Source organism: Puma concolor, chromosome A1 (genome assembly GCF_028749965.1).
Source record: "Puma concolor isolate L17-30 chromosome A1, mPumCon1.1.hap2, whole genome shotgun sequence".
In the NCBI taxonomy this organism is placed as follows: domain Eukaryota; kingdom Metazoa; phylum Chordata; class Mammalia; order Carnivora; family Felidae; genus Puma; species Puma concolor.
The window spans coordinates 136,571,913-136,588,528 of NC_141667.1; the positions used below are offsets into that span (position 1 = coordinate 136,571,913).

General features: G+C 42.7%; 1 long non-coding RNA gene across 1 annotated transcript; it reads right to left on the reverse strand.

Annotated features, from left to right (window-relative positions):
• Window positions 1–1,312: 1,312 nt before the first annotated feature.
• LOC147584499 (uncharacterized) lies at window positions 1,313–16,246 on the reverse strand. Its single transcript, XR_015250493.1, has 3 exons — window positions 16,113–16,246; window positions 12,570–12,644; window positions 1,313–3,525 (listed from the first exon to the last, which is right to left on the reverse strand). It is a non-coding gene; the product is annotated as an uncharacterized LOC147584499 (long non-coding RNA).
• Window positions 16,247–16,616: the final 370 nt, after the last annotated feature.

Below are 16,616 nucleotides of genomic sequence, written 5' to 3' on the forward strand. Positions count from 1 at the left end.
CAGATTCTGTGTCTCCCTCTCTCTCTGCCCCTCCCCTGTTCATGCTCTGTCTCAAAAATAAATAAACATTAAAAAAAAATTTTTTTTAAATAAAAATAAAATAAAATGACATAAAAAAAGATCAAATATGGGTGGCTCTGTTGGTTGAGCATCTTACTCTTGACCTCAGCTCAGATCATGATCCCAGGATCTCAGGATCCAGCCCCATGTCAGGCTCGGCACTGAGCATGAAAACTGCTTAGGATTCTCTCTCTGTCTCCCATTGCCCCTCTCCCTCCTTGTGCACTCCCCCCACCTCTGAAATAAATAAGTGAGGGGCGCCTGGGTGGCTCAGTCGGTTAAGCGTCCGACTTCAGCTCAGGTCATGATCTTGTGGTCCGTGAGTTCGAGCCCCGCGTCGGGCTCTGGGCTGATGGCTCCGAGCCTGGAGCCTGTTTCCGATTCTGTGTCTCCCTCTCTCTCTCTGCCCCTCCCCCGTTCATGCTCTGTCTCTCTCTGTCTCAAAAATAAATAAATGTTAAAAAAAATTTAATAAAAAAAGAAAAATAAAATAAATAAGTGAGCAAATAAGTAAACAAATAAATAAATAATTTTTTAAAAATCAAATATCCCTGTCACATCAAAAAAAAAAAAAAAAAACGAAAATGTGCTTATGTACCTTTTAGAAATAAACAGATTTTCAGATTAGATCACAAAGCAGAAGCCAAACTTTATAGTATGTAAAAGAAATACACCTAAAACAAAACGATTCACAAAGGTTGAAAATAAAAGAATGGGCAAAAGTAAACTGGACAAATGCAGATTAAAGGAAAGCAGGGATTGGGATCTTAATATCAGGCAATAGGAATTCATGCCAAACACACATAAAATGAGACCAAGTGGTGCTACTTACAATATTAATTGATATGGTTTACAAAGTCAGGGATAGACAGGCTCTGAAAGCACAGTGGCAATAGTCAAAGAACAGATATTACAAAAGATACAACAGAATTAGATACACTTACCTTAGGAGACTTTAATTGCATCTCAGGGTCCAGAGCAGATCACATAGACTTTTTATTTTTATTTTTTTATTTTTTATTTTTTTAAATTTTTCTTTTTCAACGTTTATTTTTATTTTTGGGACAGAGAGAGACAGAGCATGAACGGGGGTGGGGCAGAAAGAGAGGGAGACACAGAATCGGAAACAGGCTCCAGGCTCTGAGCCATCAGCCTAGAGCCTGACGCGGGGCTCGAACTCACGGGCGGCGAGATCGTGACCTGGCTGAAGTCGGACGCTCAACCGACTGCGCCACCCAGGCGCCCCTCACATAGACTTTTTAAAAAGGATGTGAGGATATGGACAACACAAACAACATGATAAGGTAGAACTGGTCAATGTTATCACATTTCTTCGAGTGTAAGATGTCATCAGCTGTAAAACCTATCACTTTTTTGGTAGCCCTGAGAGAATGAATGTTATCATTCACAAGTGTGACACAAGGGGGCGCCTGGGTGACTCGGTTCGGCTAAGCGTCCAACTCTTGACTTCTGCTCAGGTCATGATGGAAAGTGAGATCAAGCCCTGCAAGGAGCTCTGCAATGATAGTGCGGGAGCCTGCTTGAGATTCTCTCTCTCCCTCTCTCTCTGCCCCTCCCCTACTCGTTCTCTCTCTCTCTCTCTCTCAAAATAAATGTGACTTGGAAAAAATAATAAAGTGTGACACAATGCCTTAATTGTAGCCTGCAAAATGCACGAAAAAGAACATCAACTGTGTGTTGTGAAATTTATTTCAGCTCTTTTGAGGGACTTGGCAATTTCTCCTAAATTCGTTTGCTCTCTCTGGTGTGCAACAAGTTTACTCCTGCACATATCTCAGGAACAAAATGTCACACAGATCCATCCACTCATACCTCACTGTCATTTATTATTTGAAGGTTCTACCAAGTCTTTGGTTATTTTTGCAAGAAAATGTGGAATTATAGCAATTCTTCCATCAACAATATTTGCTCTACTAATATCAAGTTTATACCTTTCAGCTTTATTTCCAAGCTTTGCTCTGTGCCCAGTAACCTTTAGTTTCAGGGCCAAAACATATACTATAATCTTTTCGCCCATATTTAAAATGGTAATTAAACCCAACATGTATAGAGCCAGCAATGCAAACATAACTCAGCTGAAGTGTAATGATATAAACAGCTGTGACCACGTTTGTCCATGTGCCAGCAATAACAACCACATTACAAGTGCCATCTGGCCAAAAGGAATTATAAGATGCCAAAAATTGAAAGATAAATCCCAATCAGGGATTTTAAAATGTAAAAGAAAGACATTGTGACTCAGATGCAATAAAACCCGGTATACCGTGTTCCCTTAAAGTCGATAATATATCTGCATTTCAAGGGCCCTTTGAACCCTAACCATATCTGGGTCCCCAAAAGAGCCTGAACAGAGTTCAAACAGTGGATGCAATTCAAGCCACACTCTGCAATCACAATTCAAGAAAGCTAGACTTACACACATTATCAGAAAAGAAAGGCCCTTCCATCCAAACATGTAAAGAAAACACATTCTCTTATATCTTGAATCAAGAGGGATGTACTGGGGCCACCTGGGTGGCTCAGTCGGTTAAGCGTCCAACTTCGGCTCAGGTCATGAATGCACAGTCGGTGGGTTCGAGCCCCACATCAAGCTCTGTGCTGACAGCTCAGACCCTGGAGCCTGCTTCAGATTCCGTGCCTCCCTCTTTCTCTGTTCCTTCCTCGCTCTCTCTCTCTCTCTCTCTCTCTCTCTCAAAAATAAACAAATCATAGATTTGTTTTCTTCTAGGAGTTTTACAGTCTCACATCTTGGGTGTGAGTCTTCAATCCAGTTTGAGTTTATTTTTGTGTATGGTGTAGGATACGGGGTCCACTTTCATTCTTCTTCTTTTTTAAGTTTATCTTATTTATTTTGAGAGAGAGAAAGAGAGCACACAGGAGGGGCAGAGAGAGAGAGAGAGGGAGAGAGAGAGAGGGAGAGAGAGAGAGGGAGAGAGAGAGAGAGAGAGAGAGAGAGAGAGAGAGAATCCCAAGCAGGCTCTGCACTGCCAGCACAGAGCCCATTGAGGGCCTTGAACTCATGAACCACGAGATCATGACCTGAACCAAAATCAAGAGTCAGACGCATAACCGACTGAGTCACCCAGGCGCCCCTCCAGTTTCATTCTTCTATATGTGGCTGTCGAGTTTTCCCAACACTATCTATTGAACAGATAGTCCTTTCCCCCACTGTATATTCTTGGCTCCTTTGTCCTAGGTTAATTGGCCACGTAAGCTTTTGTAGGTTTATTTTGTTCCACTGATAAGATGTGTCTGTTTTTTTTTTGTTTGTTTTTTTTTTTGCCAAAACCACTGTTTTGATCCCAGATTGGATTAAGCCCCACCCGAAAGGCCTCCTTTTAGCTTAATTACCTCTGTAAAGGTTCTGTCTCCAAATACAGTCACATTCTGGGGTCCTGGGGGTCAGGGCTTCAATATATGAATTCTGAGGGGACACAACTCAGCCTGTAACAAAATCCGTAATAAAATATTATGTAATTGTTCCGTATTTCAATATATCAGCCATAGCGTATGGCTCCATTATCTCAGTGCCTCTCAAAAGTTAGATGCACTTATGAATGCCCTGGCAATCTTGTCAAAAGTGCAGACTGTGACTCATTAGTTCTGGGAGGGATGTGGATTCTGCAATTCCATCCAGCTTCTAGTGAGACTGATGCTCTCACTGATATCCACACTTTGGACCACAAAATGGACCACGCTTTGGATAGTAGTAAAACACTGCAAGACAGGAAGCAGTCAGATCCTTGTACACATTGTAATCAAAAGGATTGGATTTGAGGGGCACGTGGGTGGCTCAGTCAGTTAAGCATCTGACTTTGGCTCAGGTCATTATCTCCCAGTTTGTGGGTTTGAGTCCAGCATCCGGTTCTGTGCTGACAGCTCAGAACCTGGAGCCTACTTAAGATTTGGTGTCTCCCTCTCTCTCTCTGCCCCTCCCTCACACTGTCTCTCTCTCTCTCTCTCAAAAATAAATAAAAACATTAAAAAAAAAAAGGATTGGATTTGAGATATAACAGGACCAGAAGATAGTCCATGCGAAAAAAAACAGAAAAATTAAACAGCAGAGGAACAAATGTGATTCATATTTGAAGATGACAAGAGAAAGCGATTCAAATAAATTGATGATAACATGCCAAGACAACATACTGTCTTCGTGGAGAAAATGAGAAGGTACCATATCCCTGCCAAATGAAGACGTGAATAGGGTTAATGTACCCCATCAGGGCTGTCCGATTTCTAAAACTGCGAATTCGCAAAACACTTTTTCACGCCACTGCATCATTTCAACAATACTACAAGTGATACAACGGGAGGCTTATCGTATATCATCAGTGATAACAGATACATTTTTAAAATGGGAAATTATTCAATCAGCACTAACAGCTCCCTTTCCAATTTATTTACTGCCAATTTTTTTTTTTAGTATTTATAATCATGCATCACATACAGAGGAATCTCAGACTTAGTAAATTATTCAGAGACTATGTCTTTAATTCATTTGGGTTTCCTTGTCCATACCACCTTCTCCAAAATTACAGGGATTTTTTTGTAACTTTTCTTAGAACAACAACAACAATAAACTCTTCATTATTGGGGCGCCTGGGTGGCTCAGTCAGTTAAGTGTCCAACTTTGACTCAGGTCAGGATCTCGCAGTTCACAAGTTTGAGCCCCGTGTCAAACTCTGTGCTGACAGCTCAGAGCCTGGAACCTGCTTCGAACTCTGTGTCTCCCTCTCTCTCTTTGTCCCCCTTGCCCACCCCCACCATGCTCTGTTTCTCTCTCTCTCAAAAAAAAAAAAACCACAAAAAACAAAAAAACAAAAAAAAACAAAACATAAACTCTTCACTATTAAAACATATCAAATTACCATCGATTTATATTTGTAGTGCGTTAACGCTGGTGGAAGACAGGCAAATCATACAAACTGAAGGTAACTTTCTTGTGTGAGACCTTCCCACACCCTACAGGAGGTTTAGCATTCCTGGTTCCCGCTCACTATAAATACTGGTGTTGAATCTTCCAATCCTTGTGAGGGATACAAAGATCTCAACAGATGGCCAAAACTTACGAGCATGTTGACCATCACCGCATAGATCATCAACTAGACTACACTTCACATCTTGAAGATTTAGTGCAATTGCCAAATGCCTGACTTAAAAACCAAAACATCAAATAGACCAAAGCAGTAAATGCTTCACAGCTATCTTGTAATCCAAAAGTTTCATGCAGAAAGGCCAAGCCCTAGAAAAGTCTGACATATTCACTCAGGGTTTATGAGTGCAAACCTCAGGTAGTTAGTTGGCTAGCCAGTGAGCTCTGAAAGTTCTTCCCTTATAACCAGAAATACAAGAACAACAGCTTCCACTCTTTTTGTAACCTGTTTTACCCGGCTCTGAGCCTCTTTCACTCAGCTGAAAACATACCTGGAGACACTTTGTTTAAATTCACCGGCCTGCCAGACTTTGTAGCGTATCTTATGGAAAGATAGGGCCATATTTCATAACATAATTTCCATGCTTAATTACCCTGCCCTGAATGAGGTAACTTCAGGGGACCATCTGTTCAGAAAATAACTGGATGAACACTTCAGAGAAAATATGTGAAAGGGTAATTAATGTGGCAAGCTAAACAACAATAAGACATACAAAAACATATTTGGTTCATTTGGAAGATCTCATCTGACACTTCTTTTACCATAGCATCTGTATAAAATCATGTGATGTCTGTATCAAGCCCTCTAATTTGCAAAGCTGTGGTCTTGCCAACAAATTAGTAAACTCTGGCTTATTTGTCCATGTGGATATTTGACCCTGAGATCAAAAGCTGGATTGATTAGTAGCATCAATAAGTTAACTCTTCATAGCCTGACTAAATTATGAAAAAAATATTCTAGCAGTGACTTCCTAGATTCACAAGATGCCCTTGTTTTTTCAGTTCATTTATCTATTTTGAGAGACAGAGAGAGGGTTGGGGAGGGGCAGAGAGAGAGGGAGAGAGAAAGAGAGAGAGAGAGAGAGAGAGAATTTCAAGCAGGCTGTGCACTGTCAGCACAGAGTCCGATCTGGAGTTCAATCTCACGAAACCCTGAGATCATGACTTGAGCCAAAATCAAGAGTCAGACGCTTAACCGATGGAGTCACCCGGGTGCCTCACAAGATGCTCTTTTTTAATATAAGTTAAAGCCACGTAATTTTACAATGACTGTCACCAACAGACTTCAGTTTACTCCAGACATTAAAGTAAAAGGGTCACATTTTAATTGTTTGCTACGTCTGATTGTAAGATATCCACCTGTGCCCTGTATATGTAGAATAAAATCTGTAGGACTAAGCCACAACATACTGACAGTACTTGTCTCTAGAAGCTGGAATTACATGTAGTCTTTATTTTGTTCTTTCTATTTTGCTGTTTTTTTTTTCTAAAATATTTTCAATACGCACATTTTACTTTTATAATCAGAAATACATGAGGGGCGCCTGAGTAGCTCGGTCAGTTGAGCATCCGACTTCAGCTCAGGTGGTGATCTCACGGTTAGTGGGTTTGAGCCCCACGTCGGGTTCACTGCTGTCACTGCAGAGCCTGCTTTGGATCCTCTGTCCCCCTCTGTCTCTGCCCCTCCCCCACTCATACATGCTCTCTCTCTCTCCCAAAATTAAGCATTAAAATAAAAAAAAAAAAAAGAAATACATGAAGAACAGTTGCTTTAAAAAATATAATGCATTACCAGCAGAATGTTGACCAAGCTGGTTGTTTAAACATGTTTTACTGAATGGAAATAAATGCACCCTATAACAGGAAGTGCTGAGAACATAATGCACTGGAAAGATTAAAACCACAGACAATGCCAAGCATTACCTGGGAAAATGAAGGGCTTAGATAGTGGGCAGATAAAATATCTGGCGTGGTGCCTAGGTGGCTCAGTCGGTTAAGCACCTGACTTCGGCTCAGGTCATGATCTCACAGTTTGTGAGTTGGAGCCCCATCTCAGGCTCTGTGCTGACAGCTCGAAGCCTAGAGCCTGCTTCGGATTCTGTGTCTCCCTCTCTCTGTCGCTCCCTGACTTGCGCTCTGTTTCTCTCTCTCTCAAAATAATAATAATAATAATAATAAACATAAAAAAATATATATCTGGCAATAAAAGTCATAATGCAGCATTTAAACAAAACCTTTACTGTTACGAATTATGTTTAGGAGTGCCTGGCTAGCTCAGTTGGTAAAGCATGTGATGCTTGATATCAAGGTTGTGACTTCAAGCCCCATGTTGGGTACAGAGATTATTAAAAATAAAAATCTTAGGGGCGCCTGGGTGGCTCAGTCGGTTAAGCGGCCGACTTCGGCTCAGGTCATGATCTCACGGTCCGTGAGTTCGAGCCCCGCATCGGGCTCTGTGCTGACAGCTCAGAGCCCAGAGCCTGTTTCAGATTCTGTGTCTCCCTCTCTCTCTGACCCTCCCCCGTTCATGCTCTGTCTCTCTCTGTCTCAAAAATAAATAAACGTTAAAAAAAATTTTTTTTTAAATAATAAAAATAAAAATCTTAAAAAAACCGAATTAAGCTGAAAACTGAAGGGGAATGGGGGTGCTGAAGGAACCTAAGGACCCTCTGCGATGAGACAGAAGCTCCAATGTCAGATTCATCTCCTTAGAATGCTACCGACCTTCAAAGACCATTTTAAACGAGGCTTTCGGTCCCAGCCTCCTGTAACTTTCAGAGTAGGGTACTGGCATCTTGCTTACCCCACCCACGTTATCCTATTTAGTTATTTTGGAACAAATTCAAAGGTTTTCCTCCCCGATTCCCCCTTCAGGGCTCAGGAACCCATAGCCCTGCTGTTGGAAACATTGACAACAATTGGCATCAGCTGCTAGGAGCTGCCTCTCCCAAGATTACGTCCCTCCCAGATGGTAGCCCCGGGCCAACGACTGGATACTGAAGTTTCCTTGCCTCAGCTGGGGACAATGCCGAAGAATTAAACCAGCTCCGGAGTCCCCCACCCAACTGCAGGACAGGCCAAGGCTTCGGCTGCAACTTACGAGGTGGGTCATCTCCCTCTACTCGACTCCGCCTTCTCTGCTCCCCGGCAGGTGTATCTCCTGAGAGCACTCCCTAGTAAACCTTCTGCACTCATTTTTGTCTCAGTGTCTATTTCCAGAAAACTGCATCCAAAATTGTTGGCAAACGGCCACCTGGGTGGCTGGGTCGGTTGAGCATCTGACTCTTGATTTCAGCTCCAGTCATGATCCCAGGGTTGTGGGATGGCACCCCAAGTTGGGCTCTGTGCTAAGCATGCAGCCTGCTTGAGATTCTCTTTCTCACTCTCTCTCTCTCTCTCTCTCTCTCTCTCTCTCCCTCCCTCCCTCCCTCCCTCCCTCTCTCTCTCCCTCCCTCCCTCCCTCTCTCTCTCTCCCACTGCCCCTCTCCCCACCACTTATGTGCTTTGGGTCTCTTTCTCTCATAAGTGAGTAAATAAATAAATAAAATTGTTGCTTAAAAAGCTCCTTCCCACAATTATTCTCCAGCCACCCACTTGCTTTCCAAAGGCAATCATATTTATCAGTTTGCCATGCGTACTTGCAGAGATATTTCATGTAGTTATAAATATACATGCATATGACAGCTTAAAAAATAAACCATTCTTCACTTTGCTTTTTTCTTTTAATGATATATTTATCTCTTAATAGTATGTTTTGCAAGGCTGCCTTATTATTTTTAATGGATGCTTCCTATGGAGTTACCACAATTTATTTAACCATTACTCTATTATTGCATATAGAAATTGTGTCCAATTTTTTTTAATACGTGCCACACTGTAACATACAACTCTGTGTGTGTATCTTTTCATAAATATGTGATTACATGTCTAACATACAGAGCCAGAAGTCAAATTGCTTGGTCAGAGATACGCATTTAAAATATTGATTGATATTGCTAAATTTGCCCTTCATAGAAGTTGATTCTGAGAAGGTTTATTCTCTGAGTTATTTACATTCTTGATCTTTGTCAATCTGGTAAGAGGAAATCATCTAATGATAGCTTTAACTTGCTATTATGAGTCATATTGAGTGTCTTATGTTTAAAAAGCATTTAGAGGGGGCTCTTTTTTCATGAACTGTCTGTTCTTATCCACCGTTAATTTTTCTTTTGGGTTTTTATCATTGTTTCTCATCTTTTTGTAGGAGCTCTTTGACTATTAGGTAACAGTATTATAGTATGAGCTACAAATACGGTTTCATGGTTTGTCACTTGCATTTGACTTTGCTTTTGGTGGTTTCTGTCATGCTAATTTTTAAAATGTAGTTTAATATCACTTGTGTATGGTTTCTGAGAAAGCCTCTGAGATAAAACCCAGGGTGTGCTAACAAGAAACATTCTCATTAAACTGTGGATGAGACCAAAACTATTTGCAATTATCGCCAAAATTTCTCCAAAGAAGACAGGCAGATGGCCAACAGACACATGAAAAAATGCTCATCATCACTTACCACCAGGGAAATGAGAATCAAAACTGGAATGAGGGCCACCTGGGTGGCTCAGTTGGTTAAGCATCTAACTTAGGCTCAGGTCGCGCTCTCACCATTCATGAGTTCGAGTCCTACACCGGGTGAGCTTAAGCCTTGCTTAACTTTCTCTCTCTCTCTCTCTCTCTCTCTCTCTCTCTCTCTCTCTCTCTCCCCCCTCTTTCTCTCTGCCCCTCACTCACTTGCACCCTCTCCCTCTCTAAACAAAAACAAAAAACACTGCAATAAACTATCACCTCACGGTGGCGCAGTCAGTTAAGCGTCCGACTTCAGCCAGGTCACGATCTCGCGGTCCGTGAGTTCGAGCCCCGCGTCAGGCTCTGTGCTGACGGCTCAGAGCCTGGAGCCTGTTTCAGATTCTGTGTCTCCCTCTCTCTCTGCCCCTCCCCTGTTCATGCTCTGTCTCTCTGTGTCTCAAAAATAAATACACGTTAAAAAAAAATTAAAAAAAAAACCCTATCACCTCACATCTGTCAGAATGGCTAAAATTAACGACTCAGGAAACAACAGATGTTGGCCAGATGTGGAGAAAAGGGAACCTTTGTACCTTTGTGCCCTGTTGGCGGGAATGCAAGCCGGTGCAGCCAATCTCAGTATGGAGAGTCCACAAAAAAGTGAAAAATAGAACTGCCCTACAACCTAGTAGTTGTGCTAACTAATTCAAAATTAGTGAAAACACTAATTCAAAGGGATATATACACCCCTATGTTTTTTTGTAGCATTATTTACTATAGCCACACTACAGAAGCAGTCCAAGTGTCCATCGACAGATGAATGGATAAAGAAGATGTGGTGTATATATACAATGAAATATTGTTCAGACATAAAAAAGAATGAAATCTTGCCGTTTGCAATGACGTGGATGGGGCTAGATAGTATGGTGCTGAGAAATAAGTCAGATTAAGACAAATACTACATATTTCATTCATATGTGGAATATAAGTAACAAAACAAATGAGCAAAGAAAAAAACAAAGAGAGAGATAAACACATCCCACATTCAACCCGTCAGCAGTTCTTATTCTTATTTATTTATTTATGTTTATTTATTTTTGAGAGAGAGAGACACTCAGTGCGAGTGGGGGAGGCACATAGAGAGGGAGACACATAATCCGAAGCAGGTTCCAGGCTCTGAGCAATCAGCACAGAGCCTGATGCGGGGCTCAAACCCACAAACCGTGAGATCAAGACCTGATCTAAAGTTGGGCACTTAACTGACTGAGCCACCCAGGCACCCCAGGAGCTCTATTTTTTAAAAATCTCTAGAATCTGACCTCTTTTCAAAACCTTCACCATTATGCTGGTCCAAGTCACCATCATAGTTTATCACAAAGGCTCCTAAATGGTTTCCCTGCTTCTACCCTGGCCTGCGCAGTTTACTTTCAAGTAGTTAGATCTTTTAAAAATATAGCAGAGATCACTGACCCCCTGTACTCAGTGCCCTGCATTGTCTCCAGCTATTTGGTTTAGGGTAAAAGCCAAAGTCTTTCCAACGGCTTTTAGTCTACTAAGACCCTCCAACCTTGTCTCCTCCCACACAGTACCTGACTCACTCTGTAATCTTTGCTATTTATTACTAGAACACTATAAGTTCCTGCCTCAGGGCCTTTGCAGGCCTTGTGACTATCTTTAGAATGCTCAGTAGCCACAAGTTCATTTTTACCCCTTTTAGTATTTTGCTCAAATGTCACTTTCTCAGTGGGACCTTCTGTGATCACCATGTTTCAACTCCCCCCCCCCCTTTCCAACCACTTCTGATATTCCTCTGATATTCCCCTTCCTACTCCATAGTTCACATCTCATATGACACTCTAAATATGTTGCTTATTTATTTATGTATTTATTTAATATCTTTATACCCTAGCACTGCCACCTCCCATTTAAGCTCCATGAGGGCAGGAACCTATTCCTGTTGGGTTCAATTTTACATCCTTTACTGTAGAACAGTGCCTGTCAGATATGTATGATGGGACGGTCTTGAATTGTACCTGAGGGATTCCATTTCCTAATTTGATTCCACAACAGTGTACTGCAAAGTAGCTATGTGGATGGTGGCTCTGCATTTGGAGCAGTAGGAAAAAACAAAAAACCAAAAGCAAACACAAAACAAACCCAGACCCTACTCATAGGGAAAAAGTTTCAAAGAAGAATCAAGGCAGAGTATTAAAAAAGGCACATATGTAAGAAAGCTTAAGTTTTCTCAGGTAGTTAGTTATATTTGAGTTGGATGTGTGAAATAGATACTAGGAAATTAAAGCTGGAAAATGCAAATTTGAGCTTCGTTTTAAGAGATTCTGGGATTGGGTTGTGCGGATTTAGACGTGCAAATGCAATAGGAAACCATGGTCAAGAATTGAGCAGAACTTGATATGATGGGAAATGGGCTTTAAGTGCTTCATCCGCCAGTATGTCTAAGATGGGGCTGAAAGACTGTAGTCTCATGCTACCGTGTCAGTGACAGGGCCTGAGGTCAGTGATGGTGGCCTTAGAATGGAATGACATGAGAAACCCTGTGTATGTTGAATAATCGTAAACTTGCACATGATTGGCTATAGAAGGTAAAAGGGGGTGGGGGTCAGATGGTGCTGAGATTTTAAGCCCAGGTGATGCTTAAAGCATGTTCTAGAAGCTTTATGGAACCAGGTCTTGGATCCTTCAACACGTCCTTTAGTGGTGTGGTGTATTTGTATGTACTGAAACTTGTGATTACTCCATAGGCCCTCAATGGAGAAAGCCAGCAATGCCTTACCTCCAGGTGCTTAAGGAAATAGCTGTGCCCTTTATACTAGTAACAGGAGTGTAAGGAATAAACAGCCCAACACAGGGAAGCCAGGTCTGTAGAGAGTTGAGCAGTGCCAAACCCTTGGTAAAGAGGCTGAGAAGATCATCTGCCTTTTCTTTTCCTTTAAGTGTTTTCATGGAATGTCATTGCTCAAGCCGTAGTGAACCCCTAGAATGGGACACAATTTACTTCTTGGGGAAAGTGTAATCCCAAGCATGAATTGAATCCAGCCTCCAACCTCTGAGGATTGGTCCTCATCCTCACCTGTGGGAAAATCAGCCGCATGAGAATCTGCATATAATGCAAAAGGTAAGACAAAGGCAGTCTAATAAAAGGTGAGAGAAAGCCCCAGATATTTTCTGACACCTTCCTTATATATGCTTGGCCTAAGTTTCTTACACAAACATCAAGAGACTAGTTAAATGCCCCGCCCAATACAAAAACTTAAAAAAAAAAAAAAAAAGAAGAGAAAGAAAATCTAATTCAGAGACACAGAATGTTAGAAGACTTTTTAAGTTTTATTTATTTATTTTGAGAGAGACAGAGACAGCGTGGGGGGAGGAGGGGTAGAGAGAGAGGGAGAGAGAGAATCCCAAGCAGACTCCGCACTGTCAATGCAGAGCCCAACGCAGGGCTCGAACCCACGAAACCATGAGAGTTGGATGCTTAACCGCCTGAGCCACCCAGCCACCCCAGAAGACTTTATTTTTTTATGTTTATTTATTTTTGAGAGAGAGAGACACAGAGTGCGAGTGGGAGAGGGGCAGAGAGAGAGGGACTCTGAAGCCGGCTCCAGGCCCTGAGCTATAAGCACAGGGCTCAAACTCAAGAGCCATGAGATCATGACGTGAGCCAAAGTCAGACGCTTAGCCAACTGAGCCACCCAGGTGCCCCCAGAATGTTAGAAGACTTGATATTTACCAGGGTAAAAGATTTATCTGTAATTCCTTGTGGAAATTTTTCTTTAATAATTTTGTGACTTCTGGGGCGCCTGGGTGGCGCAGTCGGTTAAGCGTCCGACTTCAGCCAGGTCACAATCTCGCGGTCCGTGGGTTCGAGCCCCGCGTCAGACTCTGGGCTGATGGCTCAGAGCCTGGAGCCTGTTTCCGATTCTGTGTCTCCCTCTCTCTCTGCCCCTCCCCCGTTCATGCTCTGTCTCTCTCTGTCCCAAAAATAAATAAACGTTGAAAAAAAAATTTAAAAAAAAAAAAAAAATAATTTTGTGACTTCTAAATGACTTTCTTTAGGTTTGTTATATTTTAAAAAAATGATTACTGAAACCTGTAAACAAAATCTTATTGGAACATAGCCATGCCTATTTGTTTATAAAGGAAACAAAACTTCATTCAGCCTATAAGCTTAATGTTGGATTAATTCTCAACATGGGCCTATATGTCATTGCCACGGTCATGGCCGAGTGCCCTGGAGTGTTTCTTGGCCTTGCCAAATACGGCCATTTCCCATTGGACTCACTTGGCCCCGTTTCCCCCTGCTCTGAAACAAATCTTCCCCAATTATGCCTTAACTGAATGGAGTATTTGAGCTATTTGAGACAGCTTGACTACCTAGAGCCAAAAGCAAAGAACCTAGTGTCTTTGACTCATCTCCAAATTTTGAAGTCCAATAATAAAAGACACTCTGTGATTAAAAAGTTTATTATAGGTTAAGTTTAATGCAGTATTAATGCACTAAAGTCCTGTGCTCCCACTCCTCCCCCGGCTTATAAAAAGCTGATGCTGTATATTTCTTGAAGAGATTTGATTTTAATACAATATAGAGGATCAGTAAATATAAGCACTAGAAGGGATCTAAGAGGTCATATTGTACATTTAATATTTAATTTGCACTTTTCAGATGATGAAACTGAGGTTTGGAGAGGTAAAGCCATATTTTACAGGACTCTGTCACAGGCTGGGAGAGGAGCTTGGAACTGGAATCCAGTTCATCTGATCCAGTGATTTTGAACTTTACCATGTTTACTACAGAATAATTAAGGGATACTGTTCAATAAAGTAAACCTCAAGTGAAATAACTCATCATGCAGCCATTTTTCAAGGAAATGTACCAGAGAATCTGTATCAGAATTGACCTTGGAAACATCCAGTTCAACATCCTAGTATTTCAGGAATCCCCTTAGAGTTCACAGGTAAAGAGTATATTAGAATAATGCCAGCTGCTATAATGAAACAACCCACAAAGTTTAATGGCTGAACAGAATTAAAGTTTACTTCTCATTTAACAATATAAGTATGACTAATTGGGGGCAGTCTTCCACAAGGTAACTTGGATACCCAGACTCCTTGGATCTGATGGCCTCCCTACTGTAGGGTCATCTATGTGCCGGAGGAGGATGAGGGAAAGAAGAAACAGAAAAAGACATCTCAATCTTGGTCTTGAGAGAATATGCCTTACCTCCTCTCACATTCCATTGGTGAGAGCCCTTCATATGGGGGCGCCTGAGCGTCTCAGTCTTTCAGGCACCCGACTCTTGGTTTCAGCTCAGGTCATAATCTCACGGTTTCTGCGTAGGTTCCAGCCCCAGGTCAGGCTCTGTGCTGTCAGCATGGAGCCTACTTGGGAATCTCTCTCTCTCTCTCTCTCTCTCTCTCTGTCCCTCTCTCTCTCTCTGTCCCTCCCCTACTCTAAATAAATAAATAAATAAATCTTCATATGGCCCCGTCTAGTTGCAAGACAGGCTGGGAAATGTAGTCCATGGCTGGACAGCACCTCTGTGCACTGTACAGGTGGGAGTACAGATGTTTAGAGAACCTCCCCGAAGTGAAAGGTCTGGGCCTATATTTCTGCATCAGTCAGTAAGTCATTGACTCCAAGCAATACCTTGGGTGGGAAGTGGCTTAACCTCCCAGCCATCTGTGACTTAGACAGTTTCCTTCAGCCAAATGCAAGTCTTGGGGCAGAGCATAGGTGTGAGGCATTAGCAGCCAACACTGGCACTCCAGCCTGTAAAGGGGATTTAAAGTTCTTTTTTTTTTTTTTCTTTGAGAGAGAGAGAGAGAGAGAGAGAGAGAGAGTACGTGTGTGCGGGAGGGGGAGGGGCAGAAGAGAGAAAAAAGAGAGAGGGCGCAAGCACACATGCGGAGGGGGAGGGGCAGAGAGGGGGAGAGAGAGAATACCGGTGTGTACGCTCAGGAGGGGAAGGGGCACAGAGAAAGAATCCCAAGCAGGCTTCACACCATGAGCGCAGAGCCCAGTGGGGGGCGGTGGGGGGGGGGCGTGCCAAACCCATGAACTGTGGGATCAGAACCTGAGCCGAAATCAAGAGTCAACCGACTGAGCCACCCAGATGCCGCTGTAAAGGGGATTTAACAAGACACTGGTAGCATCTGCTCTGCTCCACCCTTTGTACCACTCAGAGCCGATTGTTCCCCATGTTAATGTCACTCTGTTTGGTTGCAGGTCCTGCAGGATTCTGGCTCGTACGATTTCTGGTTACTTAGAAAAGGAGGCTTTCTGGAACATACTACCGCCCTAACTGTAGCACGTGGTCCACAGTTGATGATAAATACAATTAGGCGCAGGATGAATTGTTGTTCTTTCTAGCATGAAGGGGGTCTGATAGGATCATTTAGCCACCAAGTAGCTGGGTGGTTTTCTCAAGGGGTTGTACCGTGTGGAGAGCTCCAGTGCTCTTTATTCCTGGTGGGTGGATATGTGGCAGTGGCAATAGCTAGATCAGCCTTGAGGGGAGGCAGCCCACGATGTTGAACTCACCCGTAAACCCCACTGCTGCCACCACGGCTCCTCTGTTCATAAGCCAGTTGTGCAAGGGCTTGTGTGGCTGAGGATGGAAGCTCTCTGGCATCTGCTGAGTGAGTCTTCCTGTCGCTTGGTCAGTTACTGCCTTGTCTGTAATAGATAAGATCTGCTGAACATTGGCTAGCACTTCTCGCCTCCTCCCGCTGATTCATTCACATGCTTGCCTCTAGACCTACTTCTTCATGATTTTTTTTTTTTAAGTTTGTTTGTTTATTTAGAGAGAGCATGAATGAGGGAAGGGCAGAGAGAAGGAGAGAGAGAATCCCGAGCAGGCTCTGCACTGTCAGTGTAGAGCCCAATGCAGGACCCCAATCCACAAACCACAAGATCACGGACCTGAGCTGAAACCAAGAGTTGGAGGCTTAACCAGCTGAGCCACCCAGGTGCTCCTTCGTGATTTTCTAATCTTGCTCTTTGCTAGGCCACTACCTGACCCGCCAGGCCATTTGCCCCTGCCCG